Below are 16,230 nucleotides of genomic sequence, written 5' to 3'. Positions count from 1 at the left end.
AGGGTTAGGGCATTGTTGACCGCTGCTTGGATTTATGACACTTTGCAAGTTGCAACGATAACATCGCACTTACACAGTACACCATCGAAACAATAAGCTCTATACATTCGACCACTAACGCAAGCATGTGTATATACGGTTAACTAACATCTATCATTGACTAGCTTATCAACAACTGAAACATACAACCTTAGAGCTAAACTGGTTTGCAGAGCCAAACGGATTGCTTTGACTTGTTGTAATCGTGAAGTTGACTCTTTACCCTTCGATCGACCTGACTTCATTTGTTAAGGTTTTGTCTTTTGATTATTAGCTACCGCAAACATATCTGTGTTTGTGGAATAACAACAGAACTGCAAACCATACGGGAATAGCGTAGGATCCAGGGTCCCGTACTAACAGCCAGCATTAATTCAGTGAGTCACATTTTGTTAGTTGTTGGTTCCCAATTCATTTCAACACACAACTTAGGGTCAAGCGTTTTTAGATGACATTTTTAAATTTCTGTACAATTTAACCTTATGCTTATTGACTTTTTATTTTGTCAGCGTTTGTCAAAGCACGCCGCCTTTGCTCGGTAGAGGCGACAAAGATCTGGCGTAGTTTTAATTTTTGGTTTCCGAAAAAAAAAAATCCGAAAAACAAAACAAAAAAGGATTCGGCCACAAGGGTATGAAAGAAACGCCGTATAAAAATTGTTCATTTAACATGATCAAAATAAACACTGTTGTTGAAAAACAATTTAAGGAATTAAAATTGAAAAATTAGTAAAAGTGCTTAGGATTTTTTTAAATTAATTATTTTTAATCTCACAGTTCCATAAGCTTAAAATGGTCTGGTTTTAATTCCGAAAAATTCATCCTTTTTAGGTTCAACAACCTGAAAAAGGTCACATTTGAACGTAATAATTAAACCAAATGTGCCCGTTTGATCATAGTTATGACGTAGTTTGAGGATTGCGTGTTTATTACTCAACATACGGGTTATCAGAGTAAAATACAAAGTGTCGAGTGTTGTTATCCAAAATTCAAAAAAGAGACGGATGCGAACATTTTTTGCAAAAACTGTGCGCACATTGTAAAAAGCCTTCAAAATGTGAGAACATTTGTAAGTTAAAGTTTAAAGTTAGAGTTAGTTTGCTTACATAACCTATCTCAAAAAAGTGCGCACATTCGGAAATCCCTAACTCTAACTCTTTTAACTCTACTCTAACTCTCAAAACTCTAACTCTAAACTTTAAACTCTAACTCTAAAAATGTGAAAAACGTGCGCACATTTTTAAAAAACAGCGCGCACATTTTTCAAGGCAGTTTAAATGTTCGCACATTTTTACGCACATTGTGCAAAATAGCGTCCCCTGTTGCGCACAAAGTACTTTCTCTTAAATACTAGCTTTGCCGCAGGAATTCTTAGTTTGTTGTATTGAAATCGATCGTAATCGTACAGACACGTTATAGTAACGGTGTACAAGGATAAAATTTAACACGGAATGGAATGCAAGTCTTTCCAGTAATGCTTTGTTTTGTGGAAAATTCTGTTACGAGAAAAACAAAACATTTTGAAACTTATAATTATACCGCAACTGGTTAAACACAAACCTGAGGTTATAGTTTCAGGAAACCTGAGCTTATAGTTTGACGTCGTGCGCAGAGATTTCTGCCATTTTCAGCTCTTTTTGCAACACGTATAATATAATGGAAAAAAATGACTTTTGTGGTAAACAGATGTAAACAAATATGAAAAATACCAAGAAAGCGCAGTTTCACTGAATCATTTCGATATGCAATAAAATCTAGCGACCTGAGAAAATGTACTTTGAAATGCTGGTACATGTGTTTAGTTTTTATAAACCGTCGTTTTAAACAAGACAAATACCGACGACTTAGCAAGCCATTTATTTCATAAATAGCCACGGCCATCCTGATAATTGCGATAATTGAAAAATATTTTGTCTCTGATATCCCGCCGAAGGTGCACTTTTGCGCAGCCCTGCTTTAAACTTCGCAGTCTGTTAATAATTTTGAAGGACTGTATAAGTGACTTTAGCTATAAATATTTTGCAATAAAAGGTAATTATTAAAAGTAAGTTGTTTTTGTGACTTAAAAACCTAACGTTGGGAGCCTAACACTTTTTCAGATTGTAACATTATCAGCTAAGTCCTAATGTTCCGACAGCGCTAACGTTATGCTTATAAGCTCGCCAAGTTGTCAGCCTCTGTGAAACAAGCCGCCGTTAGTCGCTAGAGGCGACAGAGAGTTGAATGTGATTTGAAGTTCCTCGTAATTGTTGCGCTGCAGCTTTTCAGACAGCGCTAAAACTGCTCGCCGAGTTGTCAGCCTCTCGTTAAGCAAGCCGCCGTTGTTCGCTAGAGGCGACAGAGAGCTGAATTGAATTCCAAATTCCTCGTAATTGTTGCGCTGCAGCTTTTCAGACAGCGCTAAAACGGCTCGCCAAGTTGTCAGCCTTTCGTTAAACAAGCCGCCGTTGTTCGCTAGAGGCGACAGAGAGTTGAGCTCGTGAAGCAAGCGCCGAAAAGTTTCCGTCAAAGTTTCCGAAGCTACATATTCGGCCACAAGAGGCGCAGCTGAGCGTAGTTGTGGTTCGCGAATTTAAAAACTGCCCGAAATATCAGCAGCTTTATGGTTTTGTTGTTTGTTGCTTTTTGTATTCTATGGTAAATGTGCCATGCGCAAATTCCCTTTGTTTTCATGCAAGCGCTGTTCTTTGCTGTAGTGGCCAAAAATTTCTATTGTATTACTGAATTTCAATTTGTTCTTCAATTTTTTATCCAACTCTTAACTGTGTGCCTTCAAATGTATTCTAATGATATTGCGATGAGGGAGCTGACTTTGATGACCTAACGGTCTTTCGCCGCTTCCTGGGAATCTATTACCGTAACAATAAACATATCTGTTTACCTGGGTTAGAATCTCCCTGCTTTTTAAATTTTGTATTAAAGTGCCTTTTTTAATGTTATGATAAATAGGGTTTCAAAAGTGGGCGCAAATATTTCTCAATCACGTACAACTCTTGCAAAATATACCCAATAACCACATATTTTGACAAAAACGTGGCAATGTAATATTCCAAACAACAAATTTAAGCGATTACTGTTTATTTACCAAGTGCTATAATTTAACTTTTCAATGAACTTGTAAAAAAACAGGAATAGGGAGAAAATTAAAAAGAATTCAAAAGAAATACGGTCAGTAATGTTTTGCCACATTAGGTGTAGGCTTATCTTTTATTGCCGTAAAATGGTGCCATGGTTACGATTAAACCTATTTATAGGCATATACCCACTTGGAACGTATCGCAAATCGCAGGTTATTTCCTATTGAAGGTTTATTTTGGGTTTAAAAATAATTTGGAACTCTCATTGCGATGACGAGCGTTCCGGTCTGCTGGTCGAAGCGCTGGTCTGCGCAGATCGCTAGTACGCAGGTGACGACCCCGCTATGTTAACTAAAATTCGGCTGAAAGAGTTTATTTTCTTAAGATGTGTTCTATATCCGTAGGCCTACACTTTAAAACAACTTACCCATTAGACCAGACAAGCTTTAATCTATTATATCTGTTTCCTCGTTATTTATTTAAATTTGTTCAATATACCAAAAAAACTGCTTTTTTAAATACAAAATTACTTTTGGAACTTTAAAATGTCCCTCAACTTTAACAATTATAACCCTTCACCTAAAATGAACATGGGTGTTTTTAGAATAATTCGTCCGTTTTAATTCAATTAAGGGTTTCTGTTGCTTTTACCCAACCCGTTATATGAAAGTCTTCCGATGAAATCCTTATTTGTTTGTTGTAATATTTAACCAATTTTAATTAGTTCGGATGCTATCGTAACATTAACAAACAAATAATAGAAAAAGCAGCTCGGCATCAATTTCATTTGACGTCACAGGGGGACGTCCCGAGGTTTTAAAAAGTTTTCAGCCTAGTGTTTACTGTGTTAGCCTATTGTTGGTTCTGAGTGCAACTATATTTACTTTAGGGTGGTATAGGGCGACACACACCTCGCAAAGTTGAGCGAGCTAGCTAACGACGCACGAGCTCATATTGAAGTTGACTGTTACATTTCTGTTGATGCGTAGGCTCTAAGGTGCTATTTCCACATAAATTCCTACATTTATACATTTGTTTAACGTAACTTAAAAGACATTTTAATTCGTTCAGCACTCTGTATATAATTCAGGGGTAATTTTTTGACAACTTATTTAGCGCAAATTTTGAGCACCCGTAACAATCTATGCTACACACTGATTTAAAACCAAGGCGTCCATGCTTCTTTTTTCTTTATGTATGTTTGCATATTTTTTACATTTGTTTGCAAATCCAACCGTTAAACACATGATTAAGAGCTTACAAATGATCAATATCACATATTCTCTTGTTTAAAAAAACATATACTAAAGTGTTAGTGTATCTTACCTAATGATCCACCCTGAACAACAAAAATCGCAAAGACGGTTTTAATTCATCCAACATACGAAAAAATTAAGCAGTAAGCTCAATTCGGCCCTAGTCGGATAGTTTTAGTTACATGTTGATATTGAAACGTTCTGATAATGTTGTAAACTCCGTGTACCGTGTAGTGATAAACCTAGATATTACAGTGAGCTTTGGCTGATTGATCACTCGGATATAATGAGTGACTTCAGGAGTTCTTGAACTTTTTTTACCGCAGTCCCCTAAAAAATATTTTTTCTTCGCGTGGACCAGCGTAGGCAAGGAATTTTAGAGATGACGTCATAAATTGATGTCACAATACAAATAAGATTTCAAAAATCTGCTGTTTTCGGTCAAAAAATGTGTAAGCGCAATGGAGTTTAAATATGCATTCAGTGCAAAATCGTTTTATGTATAATTTAACACTTTTTGTTAAAAAATGATAACTCAAATTTACACTAATATTTCAATTGGACCTTAATGGACCTAATAAAACTAGTTCACGTACACCCAAGGGGTCCATGTACCCCAGTCTAAGAGCCCCTGAAGTTTAACCGCCTATTAACGTATTAACTTCCAACTTTGGTAATTTTGGAAACCAGCTTGTACTTCGAAACTTCGTACATTAACAACATTTTTCTCATCAACGGTTTCTTTCAAACAGCTGTTAAACATTTTTGTTCAACGATTCTCACTGAAGATCGCGAAAGCGACTATTGTGTGTGTGTGCTTGCGGCATGCCCAACCAATTAGTTAAATGGCCCTTGCTCTTTGCTGCCTTTAATAAATACTACACAGCAGTTTGCCTCTATATAAGCAACAAACAATGTGATTTGGCTCTTGTTACTATGATGTGAGTTCATATCTACTGTCTTGTCAAACAAGAATTGGCTTGCAATGGTCAAGTGAGTTTTAACCAGAACGCAAAAGAAAACCAATAAAAAACGAATTCAAAACAAACAGCGGTCGCTTAAGAGGCGACGTAAAATACGCAAACATATGCAGATTTTGAACACCTCGTCAAGTAGTAGGCCTTTCAGTGATGGGCAAATGTACAGTGAACAGTACATTTGCTTGTATTGTTTTCTCAGATTTGGGCTAAAGTTTAGACTCTAAACGAACTTTTACCCTAACATTTTGGCACACAATAAGACCTATAAAGCAAAAATACATAAAGCAGAAAAATCTATAAAACCATAGTATTAAGATCAACGGCATAATACAGCCAAAAACACAATAATATCACAAAATAAGATCAAAATGCTCTGAATAAGACTTAAACATGTCAGAATACGTCCTAAATTCATCAGAATAAGGCCTAAATGGACAAACAAAATAACGCCTGAAACTGTAGGTAGAGAATATGGGATAATTGGGGGCCGTTGGTCTGGCATCGGCCGTTTTGGTGTCGATATTGGGACGCCCTAGTTGGACCGGCGCCTTTCGGGCGCTGCTGTTTTGGCACCGGTTTTGGGGCCTGTTTGTGGTTATAGGTGGGTAAAGGGTGGGGTTAGAAAGTGGGTTTTGGTTGAGGACATTAGGGGAGTTAGTGACGTAATTAGTGGTGAGATTTGGGGTTAGTTTAAGTGTTGTTTAGGCCTGATTCTGGCTATTTTGGAATAATTCTTCAAAGCCCATACAAAAGTACGTAGTATTTTATAAACGTTCCAAATAAATCTTAATATATCTTCTGGAGGTCGTAGTTGGACGTACAATGAATATATCAAGCCTATACAGAAGTAGGTAGCATCTCGTGATCTTGTTTGGAATAATTCATTTTATCGATTTCCACATCATTAGTTGTTACCTTACTTGCGAAACTTTCCGATTAAAATGTAAAAACAAATTTGTTTTGATTTTCGCCGCAAGTCCCAAGAAAAGTTAATTTTAGACTTTTCATGATGCGTTAACTTTCACCAATGAAATTACCATGTAACTTTTCTGTTAATTCTAAACCAAACTAATTTAAAAAGAATTCAAAAAACTAAACCGAGATTGTCAAAGAAAGTTTCAACCAATTTCGATTTGTTTTCGATGTTATTGCGAACTTAACATTTGACTTTTAATCGGGAGTTTCGAGAAGTATAAGCAAAGGCGGTTCGTATGGTTTACCTGGAAAGTCACCAAGACCATGTCCAGCTAGTTGTGCCCAAGCTAGTTTTGTATTATAACTGGATTGTACGCTATGGCGTGTGGATGGATATGGCTGCACTTGGCGGCGACTTACTATGTAAACGTCGCGACGGTTTATTCGCCTGACTTTGCCCGGAGCAGTAAACTGAGCAAACAAACCGTCGTCGTTAAACAATGTTTTATCACACTTCAACAGCAGGATCGAGTCACAAATTAGACTGCGACAATGTGTCCACAGCTCATGTCACCTTTTTGAAACAAAAGAGATATTAAAAGGTTACTCTATCCACTCTAATTATGCACACTAGACCTGTACACGGTAACGAATTCTATTATGGTTCTCACAATGTTATAACACGATTGGTGTATTTTGATATACCAACACATCACCCTGAATATTAATACTTTAACACTTAACACTTGAATAGAAAGAGTTAGTATCTCCGCCTTTTTACGTGCCACTTTCTAAACTTGGTGATTTTGTAAACCGGTATCAAAACATCGTCATTTTCTCACTCTTAACAATTGTAAAACCATGGCATTTTTTATTCCGGTTCCTCTAAACAGTTTTTGTTTAACGATTCATGTTGGAGACGACGAAAACTTTGATTGTGTGTGTGTGTCTGTTGCGTAATTATCCAGTTACTTAAACGCCCTGTCCACTTTACTGCCTTTAATAGATACTGCACAGCAGTTTGCCTCTATATAAGCAACAAATAATGTGATTTGACTTTTGTTACTATGATGTGAGTTTATATCTACTGTCTGGTCAAACGAGAATTGGCTTGCAATGGTGAAGTGAGTTTTAACCAGAACGCAAAAGAAAACCAATGAAAACGAATTCAAAACAAACTACGGTCAGTAATGTTTTGCCACATAAGGTGTAGGCTTATCTTTTATTGCAGTAAAATGGTGCCATGGTTACAACAAATTTTTTATAGGCATGTACTAGTATCGCAAATCGCAGGTTATTCCCTTTCAAAGGTTTATTTTGGGTTTAAAAATAATAATGTTTAATAATGGCGAGCGTTCCGGTCTGCTGGTCAAAGCGCTGGTCTGCGCAGATCGCTAGTACGCAGGTGACGATCCCGCTATGTTAACTAAAATTCCGTTGAAAGAGTTTATTTTCTTAAGATGTGTTCTTTATCCGTAGGCCTACACTTTAAAAAAAAAGTTTTCGTCTATTATATCTACTTCCTCGATATTTATTTAAATTTGTTCAATATACCAAAAAAAATGTATTTTCAAATACACAATTATCTTTTGGAACTTTAAAATGTCCCTCAAATAAAAAAAAAACAATTATAATCCTTCACCTAAAATGAACATAGGTATTTTTAGGCTAAATCCGTTTTAATTCAATTAAGGGTCTTCTGTTGATTTTACCCAACCCGTTATATGAAAGTCTTCCGATGAAATGAAAAGAAATATTTTACCAATTTTGATTAGTTCGGATGCTATCGTGACCTTAATAAACAAATTATAGGAAAAGCAGCTCGGCATCAATTTCCATTTGACGTCACAGGGGGGCGTCCCAACAAGTTTTCAGCTATAGTCTTTGCTATGTTAGCCTAGTGCTATGTTAGCCTAGTGCTATGTTAGCCTAGTGCTATGGTAGCCTAGTGCTGTGGTAGCCTAGTGCTGTGGTAGCCTAGTGCTATGTTAGCCTAGTGCTGTGGTAGCCTATTGTTAGTTCCATGTGCAACTTCATTTACTTTAGGGTGGTATAGGGCGACACACACCTCGCAAAGTTGAGCAATCTCGCTATCGACGCACGAGCTCATATTGAAGTTGACTGTTATATATCTGTTGATGCGTAGGCTTTAAAGTGCTATTTCCACATGAATTCCTACATTTGTACAGTTGTTTAACGTAACTTAAAAGACATTTTAATTCGTTCACCACTCTGCATATAATTCAGGGGTCATTTTTTGACAACTTATTTAGCGCAAATTTTGAGCACTCGTAACAATCTATGCTACACACTGATATAAAACCAAGGCGTCCATGCTACGTTATTTTTTACATATGGTTGCATGTTTTTTTTACATTTGTTTGCAAATCCAACCGTTAAACACATGATTAAGAGCTTACAAATGATCAGTATCACATATTCTCTTGTTTAAAAAAACATATACTGAAGTGTTAGTGTATCTTACCTAATGATCCACACCCTGAGCAACAAAACTCGCAAAGACGGTTTTAATTCATCTATCATACGAAAATTAGGCAGTAAGTTCAATTCGGCCCTAGTCGGATAGTTTTAGTTACATTATGATATTGAAACGTTCTGATAATGTTATAAACTCCGTGTACCGTGTAGTGATAAACCTAGATATTACAGTGAGCTTTGGCTGATTGATCACTCGGATATAAAGAGTGATTTCAGGGGTTCTTGAACTTTTTTTTACCGCAGACCCCTAAAACATATTTTTGCTTCGCGTGGACCAGTATAGGCAAGAAATTTTAGAGATCACGTCATAAATTTGTGTCACAACACATAGATTTCACAAATCTGCTGTTTCCGGTTCAACAAAATGTGTAAGCGCAATGGAGTTTAAATATGCAATCAGTGCAAAATCGTTTCATGTATAATTTAACACTTTTTGTTAAAAAATGATTACTCAAATTTACACTAATATTTCAATTGGGCCTTCATGGACCTCATAAAACCACTTCACGTACACCCGAGGGGTCCATGTACCCCAGTCTAAGAGCCCCTGAAGTTTAACCACCTATTAACGTATTAACTTCCAACTTTGGTAATTTTGGAAACCAGCTTGCACTTCGAAACTTCGTACATTAACAACATTTTTCTAATCAAGGGTTTCTTTCAAACAGCTGTTAAACATTTTTGTTCAACGATTCTCACTGAAGACCGCGAAAGCTACTACTGTGTGAAACACTAAAAAACACTACAAAGGTTTGTTAGCAAGTCAGGAGGTTGGTAAGTCACAGGGAAAGTTTCATTACAATACAACGACCTGGTAACTTGTCTGTCAGCTTATTGACATTAACTTGGCATTTCGCCGAACTCACATGTTAGATTTTGGTTTATTTTAATGAAGTGAAAAAGCAAAATATGTGAATAAAGATAGTTAAACGGTTACAGTATGGTAACAGTATACGCACAAATAAAGAAGGTGAATGTGGCGACCATTATAACAAGTAGGGTGAATAATATGCTGTTTCTACAAGGCATATTATAATAAAAATAAGTTCTTCTAGTATATATTTGTTAAACCAAGGTTTCGGCTTACTATTCGGAAAGCCTTCTTGAGGGAATGACAAACAAGGCCAACAGGACGGGTTTACCAATAGTGTAAGATGTTTCCCTTTTGCTATAGCTCCATTTTTTTTCGTTTTTGCCCGCGCATAATGGTGCCACGCATCACATAGGCACAATCACTTATTAGGCGCGGTAGTGCGCGCCTTCCACGTAAATAATGTATTAAGCTCGTTTCGGGGGAAATACCTGCCGACAAAATGGTGGTAGTAAATGATTAACCATATTGGTTTTCATAGTTGTTTAAAGGTTGCCAACTTCAGATCGGGTTGTTCAGTCATCAGATGCGATGGAAAGAGAATTTTAGGATATTTGAGATAAGATTGTGTAAGGTTGTGTAGTCTGTCTTTCATAAAGTAATAAAAAAGTGAACAACCAGCATGTTATTTTGCAAAAGACGTCCAGTCTGTTTTTAGTTTTTACAAGGGAAGTGTAAAAGTTTTAAATAGTAACGAGTATAACGTGAATTTTATTTTTTTAAATAAGGGTGGCTTCCACGTATTTTTTTACCGGCTTAACCTTTTTGTGTATGCTATATTAAATCAGTAAAGAAATGACAAGCTTTGCCTTAAAAAAGCACTTAACGTCACAAAATAAACGTCGATCTATTTATTTTGTTACCCAAGAGCCACCACTATCTAACCTCCAAAGTATTAGCGAATGTCAACCCGTGACATCAATAAATTTATAAACACACGTTTACAGCCTTAAAAGTAAAAACTTATATTTTAAGAAGGGTCTAAGTTCATAAAGCCTCATGATTGGATCCATGTCATACGTGACGCAGTTAGTTGGACTTTATTTTATATAACCCTCTAGCGCCACAATTTGAAAACTTACCCCAGTTGGCTCACTTACGCCATCTAACGGCAAACAATTTGTGTGTTTTATTAAAATCGGAAAACAAACGCCAATTTAACAACTGGACATATAAGAATGTCCAAACGTACTAAACTGCTCTACACTACTATTTTTTTTTAAACACAATACCTGGCCAAATGGAGTTTACAAATAGAGTAAATAATATCAAAACATGACAGGAAAACCCCGTACTATCTTAATACCCTTAAGACTGCCGATTTTAGATAAAACATCTTACTCGAATCAAAATACATTACAATGTAATTTCGTTCAACAGTGCCACCTGATTTACAGATAAAGTATTAGACAAATGCGGCCTTTAACAAAGCACTAAATTTGGGTGACGTTTGTGTAAGAACAAAATCACACGCATACACCCATTAGTGTTGTATATTGGATTCAAAATTTTCCTCCAACGTTGATAGGATTTTTCTTTATTTATAAGTTTTGAGGTCGGGTGTGTCATGGTTAGTTTTAACAATTTTAATTTCTACATTTTGCATCATTTCTATGATCTATTCTGCTTTATTGCGTAGTTGCAAAACGCAAAAGTCAAGAGGTATTGCAAAACAAACACGCGTCACGGGTTAATAATTACAGTGGCGAAATGGGAAAAACAGCGACAGCTAGCGGCGCTCGAATGCTATACATTGTAGCAGCTAGAGGCAATAAAAGTTGCGCCACATTTCAAATAGTAAAATGGAAACACGACACAATATTAAAGCTTATTCTTTCTTAACTTGCAAACAAAAGCCAAGCGTTTTTTTAACATTTATTGCGGTACGTCAAGAAGTTGTGGAAGTGTGATGGTTGTTTTTCAAATTCTGGAATTAATGACCTTCGAGACACCAGTTATATCCAGTCAGTGATGCCGAATATGTAGTCGGTTGGACCATTTTAGAACAAAGATCAACTTTCTTAGCTAGAGCTTAAATTAACTTGCACGTTCAGTGCAAATTAAGCTGATTTTAGTTTTAGGTAAAGTTAACCCACCTAAATCGAATTTGCGAATGGTTAAAATTATTGCCATCTGCTATTGCCAGTTGACTCCCAACAAAGCAAACCTATATATTTATTTGACCTCTATAATATTTTTTTTTTCTTTTCGCCTTTCTTTTCGCCTCTAACATGTTCAAATTATGTCATCCGACGCTCAGTTGGACTGAACTTTTGAAAACCCTGGTGTTAAGTAACAGTTTGCTGAAACGATTTTACGTGTTGTCTTCGCGCGGAAGAACTTAAATTAGTGGTGGTAACATTTGAGTCGTAAAAAGCGGAAACGGTAATGGGTATATTAAATATAAGCCTATATATATTAATTGCGCAATGAACATAGCCATATGTCAAATTGTTACGACTTTCTTCGTACAAATTCATGGCATACAAATATATATTGTAAGTGTAACGTTATTGCAAATAAATGGGTTTTTTAGATGCTAATTTTTACAGTAACGAAAGGTCCGTGTCCGGGAAAAATGTGCAAACCTTAAAACAGAGTTCGTTTATTTTGTTAACGTTTTAGGTTGTAGAAGTGTTACTTTCGTTACAAAAGTTACATCACAAAGAAATCATCGATTCGAAAGCGAAAAACGCGAGACGTCGCGGCGCGTTTTGCCATTTGAATAGGAATGGAAAACTTTTTTTTAACCTGAAAAATAAAACTAATTTGGTCACTTTTTTGGTCGTACGTAGCTCGGATAAAACTAACTTGAGCACTTTTTTTTTTCCAACTTTGGAGGAGTAAAAACGGGTACTTAAGGTATCATATTTAAAAATCTTTGCAAAAAAGTAATTGCCAGAAGACGACTGGAGATCAAATATTAGGAAAAGAACTTTTAATTTGTTTTTTGCTTGCGCTAGACAAAAAAAAAATTAAAAAAGTCACGGAAAAAATGCGCATAGCGGGCAGTCTGTTGTTACATATTTTATTGTGTACTTTGCGTCATACACAAACGTTTCCTTAGATGTTAATGTAACCAGACCAAGCACATTTTAAACTATTTAAAAAAAAAATATTTTTTCCCTCTTGTATTTTTTTTCGTCGCGTTTTGCTAATTCCTTTATGTCATACGCGGCGCAGTTAGTTGGACCTTAAGCCCGCCTTGGAAGGGAAGATCCAAGCCTTGTTTACCCTCTAGCGCCACCATGTAAAAAACCTCCAATTAAATCACTTACGCCATCTAACGGCAAAGTCCTTTGTGTGTTTTATTAAAATCGGTAAACAAACGCCAATTTAACAACTGGACATATAAGAATGTCCAAAGTACAAAACTGCTCTACACAACTAATTTTTGTAAAAATAAACAAATCCTGGCCAAGTGGAGTTTATAAATAGTGTAAATGATATCAAAACATGACAGGAAAATCCCGTACTATATTAATACCCTTAAGATTACCTTTTAGACAAAAACATCTTACTCGAATTGAAATACATTACAATGTAGTTTCGTTCAACAGTGTCACCTGATTTACAGATAAAGAATTAGATAAATGCGGCCTTAATTTTGAACAAAGCACTACATTTTGATGGCGTTTGTGTAAGAACAAAAAAACACACTGAAAAAATGCAAGTGGCTATTTTCCCGGATCTCTCGGTTTACGCATAATAGAAAGTAGCGATATGCGCCGCGTCAGATTTCTAAAGCGTTGGACTCTCCCTTGTATGTACCAAGGTATAGAATTCACGGTAAAGACGCATTTCCAACGTGCGCATCGCACACCTACAATGCTAAGATTATTAGGAAGTAAACGTTTTAGCTAATCATGGCGCAGAACAGGATAGTTTTGTTTTTTGCCAACATATTTAACCTTTCGCTAGTTTGTAAACTGTGTTGCTATAGACGCTACATTTTTTCTTTAAAATGTGAAGTGTTATATCGTGAGCGTATTGCTTCATTGATCGATAAACACATACGACAGTGGATTTATCATTTTTAAATATCGATTTTTTATCCAGTTTCCCTTTTTTAACGTGAATAGATCTCGCGATAAGGGTAACATTAAACATTTAGCACGTAGCCTTCGCTGGCAAAAACTGTTTTTTTTTCAAACAAGACACAAAGCCACAATTGAACGGTATATTGTATTTTAGCAGCGAAATAGAAAATCTGCAAAGTCGGTTGTTATAAGAAGAATACCAAGGTTGCAAAGATAAATGAAAAACTAACAAAAAAAAATTAGCATGTTGTTTAAATAAACAAACCTTTGAGTTTTCAACCTTAACTTTGCGTCAAAATCGTTTTCACTCCTGAATATTGTGGTAAACCTCCGTTAAGGCAAGATTGAAGTAAGTTTCAATTTGTTGATCGTTACCCAGGGGTTGACCACAGATTTAAGTTCGTGTACATGGTTCATCATTTATTTTCCTCCAGTGGTGAACTTATCTAAGAGATATCTAAGAGAAAGTAAGTCGAAGTAAAGAAATTGCCAAGGGTTGCGCCTGGGTTCTTCCCATCAGCCAAGAAGGAGGCCGGTAATTTCTGAGCAAGCAGTAGGGTGAGCCCAGTCCTCTGACAACCTGTCACCACTATAGGGAGCAGGTGCCGCCACGGAGGCCACACGTTTCAGCATCAAGTAAAATGATATAGTGACAAATCTGATTAAAACCAAGTTACGGCTAGAGGAGATAAAGAGTTTATTTCATTGCTTTTTTTTAAAGCGATTAATATAAAATAGGCCTACTATTTTAGAGCAGTAAAAGTTCTGTTTATAGACAATATTTTACTTAAAATTAGTTTTTTGCAATTCTAATTGCAGATCGAATTACTTGAAAAAACACTCAAAAATATGGATTACTTCGCAACTGCTACGGTGTTATTGCTAGTGGAACTTTGAGCTAATATGCTTATGACAATTAACAAATTTAGGTGTTTACTGTGTTGATAAACACGTAACACCACCGAAGTGACTTTGTTAATCCGAAATATTGGAATTTTAAAATGAATGCTTTAAACCATTTTTCGAAAATGATTGTTTGTATCATTTTACAGAATCGGCTCGAAAAGCATTTAGATTTTGCGCATGGCAACGTGACATGGGTGGTGCGAGGAAAAATAACAGTAACGTGAGATTCGCAAAAGATAGTACACAACATTACGACCCTGCTCGATTTCAAGGTCGTTCTGATTGACTGAACCCAAAGTTTACATGTATGTTGTTTGAAAAGAAATTCTTCGCCTAATATTCACCGACCGTTTGTTTCCTCAAACACAGCCTTGTCGTTTTTGAGGTGTGCACACATGGGCGCTTGTGCTTCGCAACAGCGTTATTTGCCTCAGGCCTAAACACAAGTAATGTTGGCTAGCATGTTTGCTTATGACGATGTTGATTGTTGCGGCGGACTTAAGTAAAACGTGATTTTGCAATGGTGCGTCGGCATATCACGTGTCTACTCATGGGCGATGTAAGATGTGCAAGTAATGTCAAGTTTCATAATATACGACACGATCATTATTTCCTAATTCCTGTGCATATTTTTTCCTTAATTCCAGTGCCTTTCTCCTGGTTGTCATCTTCTTATCACAAATAGTCTAAGGCACTTGCACTGTTGTATGTCCATCATAATGGCTTGGTGAGCTAAGATAAATCAGTAGTGCTGAAAATCCATCGAGAAAACATCAAAGGCAACTTTGAATTTTGTTTGGTTGTATTTTTAGTGTTTTACACTTTAAGTTTTTATGTTTTTGCGTCCTGTTGAATCACAAATGCTGGACACATTCTTGTAGCGCCAACGAAATCAATAGGCCGTCAATCAAAGACTAATAAATGTAACATCACACATTTGGAACAGGCGTACATTGTGCAATATTTAAAAAGATCTCGGCCCTTAAGTATCTGCGCATGGCCATTAGGTGAGGTCTATATATAAAAAGATTCTGTTTCCGAACATGTAGGCTGAGGGGGAGACTCTTGCAAACATCCCCAGCCCGTTCCTAGCTTTTTGAAAAATAATTTCGTGAATTTTAATTTGTGTAAGAGGTTTTTTTAACAATTTTTTTTAACAGAGGCCCGCCTGTCTGGATCTTAATGGTACGGCTCTCTCGTATCTAATTTAATTTGTCACCTAAACTAAAGCCGTATGTGAATTCTGAATTCCGGTTTTAGATTAAATTATTAATACGAAAATTACCTGACAAAAAGAACATTTTAACCAGTATACAATCTAATAAGTATTACGCACCTGAATCAATTACTACGATTTAAATAAAGTTAATTACAGTCCAATCAAAAACATAACATCATACCAAAAATATATACGTTTCTTCAATCCTTCATTGATTTTCGTTGAAAAGCCATACCAAGTGTTACATGCTTACCACCGAATCGCGACTATAACGATCGTTACGTTAAGCAAAAGTTTTCACAGGGCCTTAGTTTTACCAACATTTAGTTGATGGCGCGGATTTACAACAAAAGGCGCGGATTACAACCCCACGCGCCATGTTTAACCTCATTAATTTAAGCGTCTATTTATAGCGATGATGCTCAACGC

General features: G+C 36.2%; 1 long non-coding RNA gene across 1 annotated transcript in view; it reads left to right on the top strand.

Annotated features, from left to right (window-relative positions):
* The window catches only part of LOC146165514 (uncharacterized), a 91,455-nt gene that overhangs the window by 8,143 nt on the left and 67,082 nt on the right, over positions 1-16,230 (top strand). The window contains exon 8 of the long non-coding RNA XR_014494546.1: positions 9,434-9,515. This is a non-coding gene — a long non-coding RNA (uncharacterized LOC146165514). The remainder of the gene's footprint in view (positions 1-9,433; positions 9,516-16,230) is intronic.

This window comes from Ascidiella aspersa, chromosome 2 (assembly GCF_963924565.1).
Source record: "Ascidiella aspersa chromosome 2, kaAscAspe10.2, whole genome shotgun sequence".
NCBI lineage: Eukaryota > Metazoa > Chordata > Ascidiacea > Phlebobranchia > Ascidiidae > Ascidiella > Ascidiella aspersa.
The sequence above is the reverse complement of the archived record's forward strand: the minus strand, read 5'-3'. Positions and strand labels throughout refer to the sequence as shown.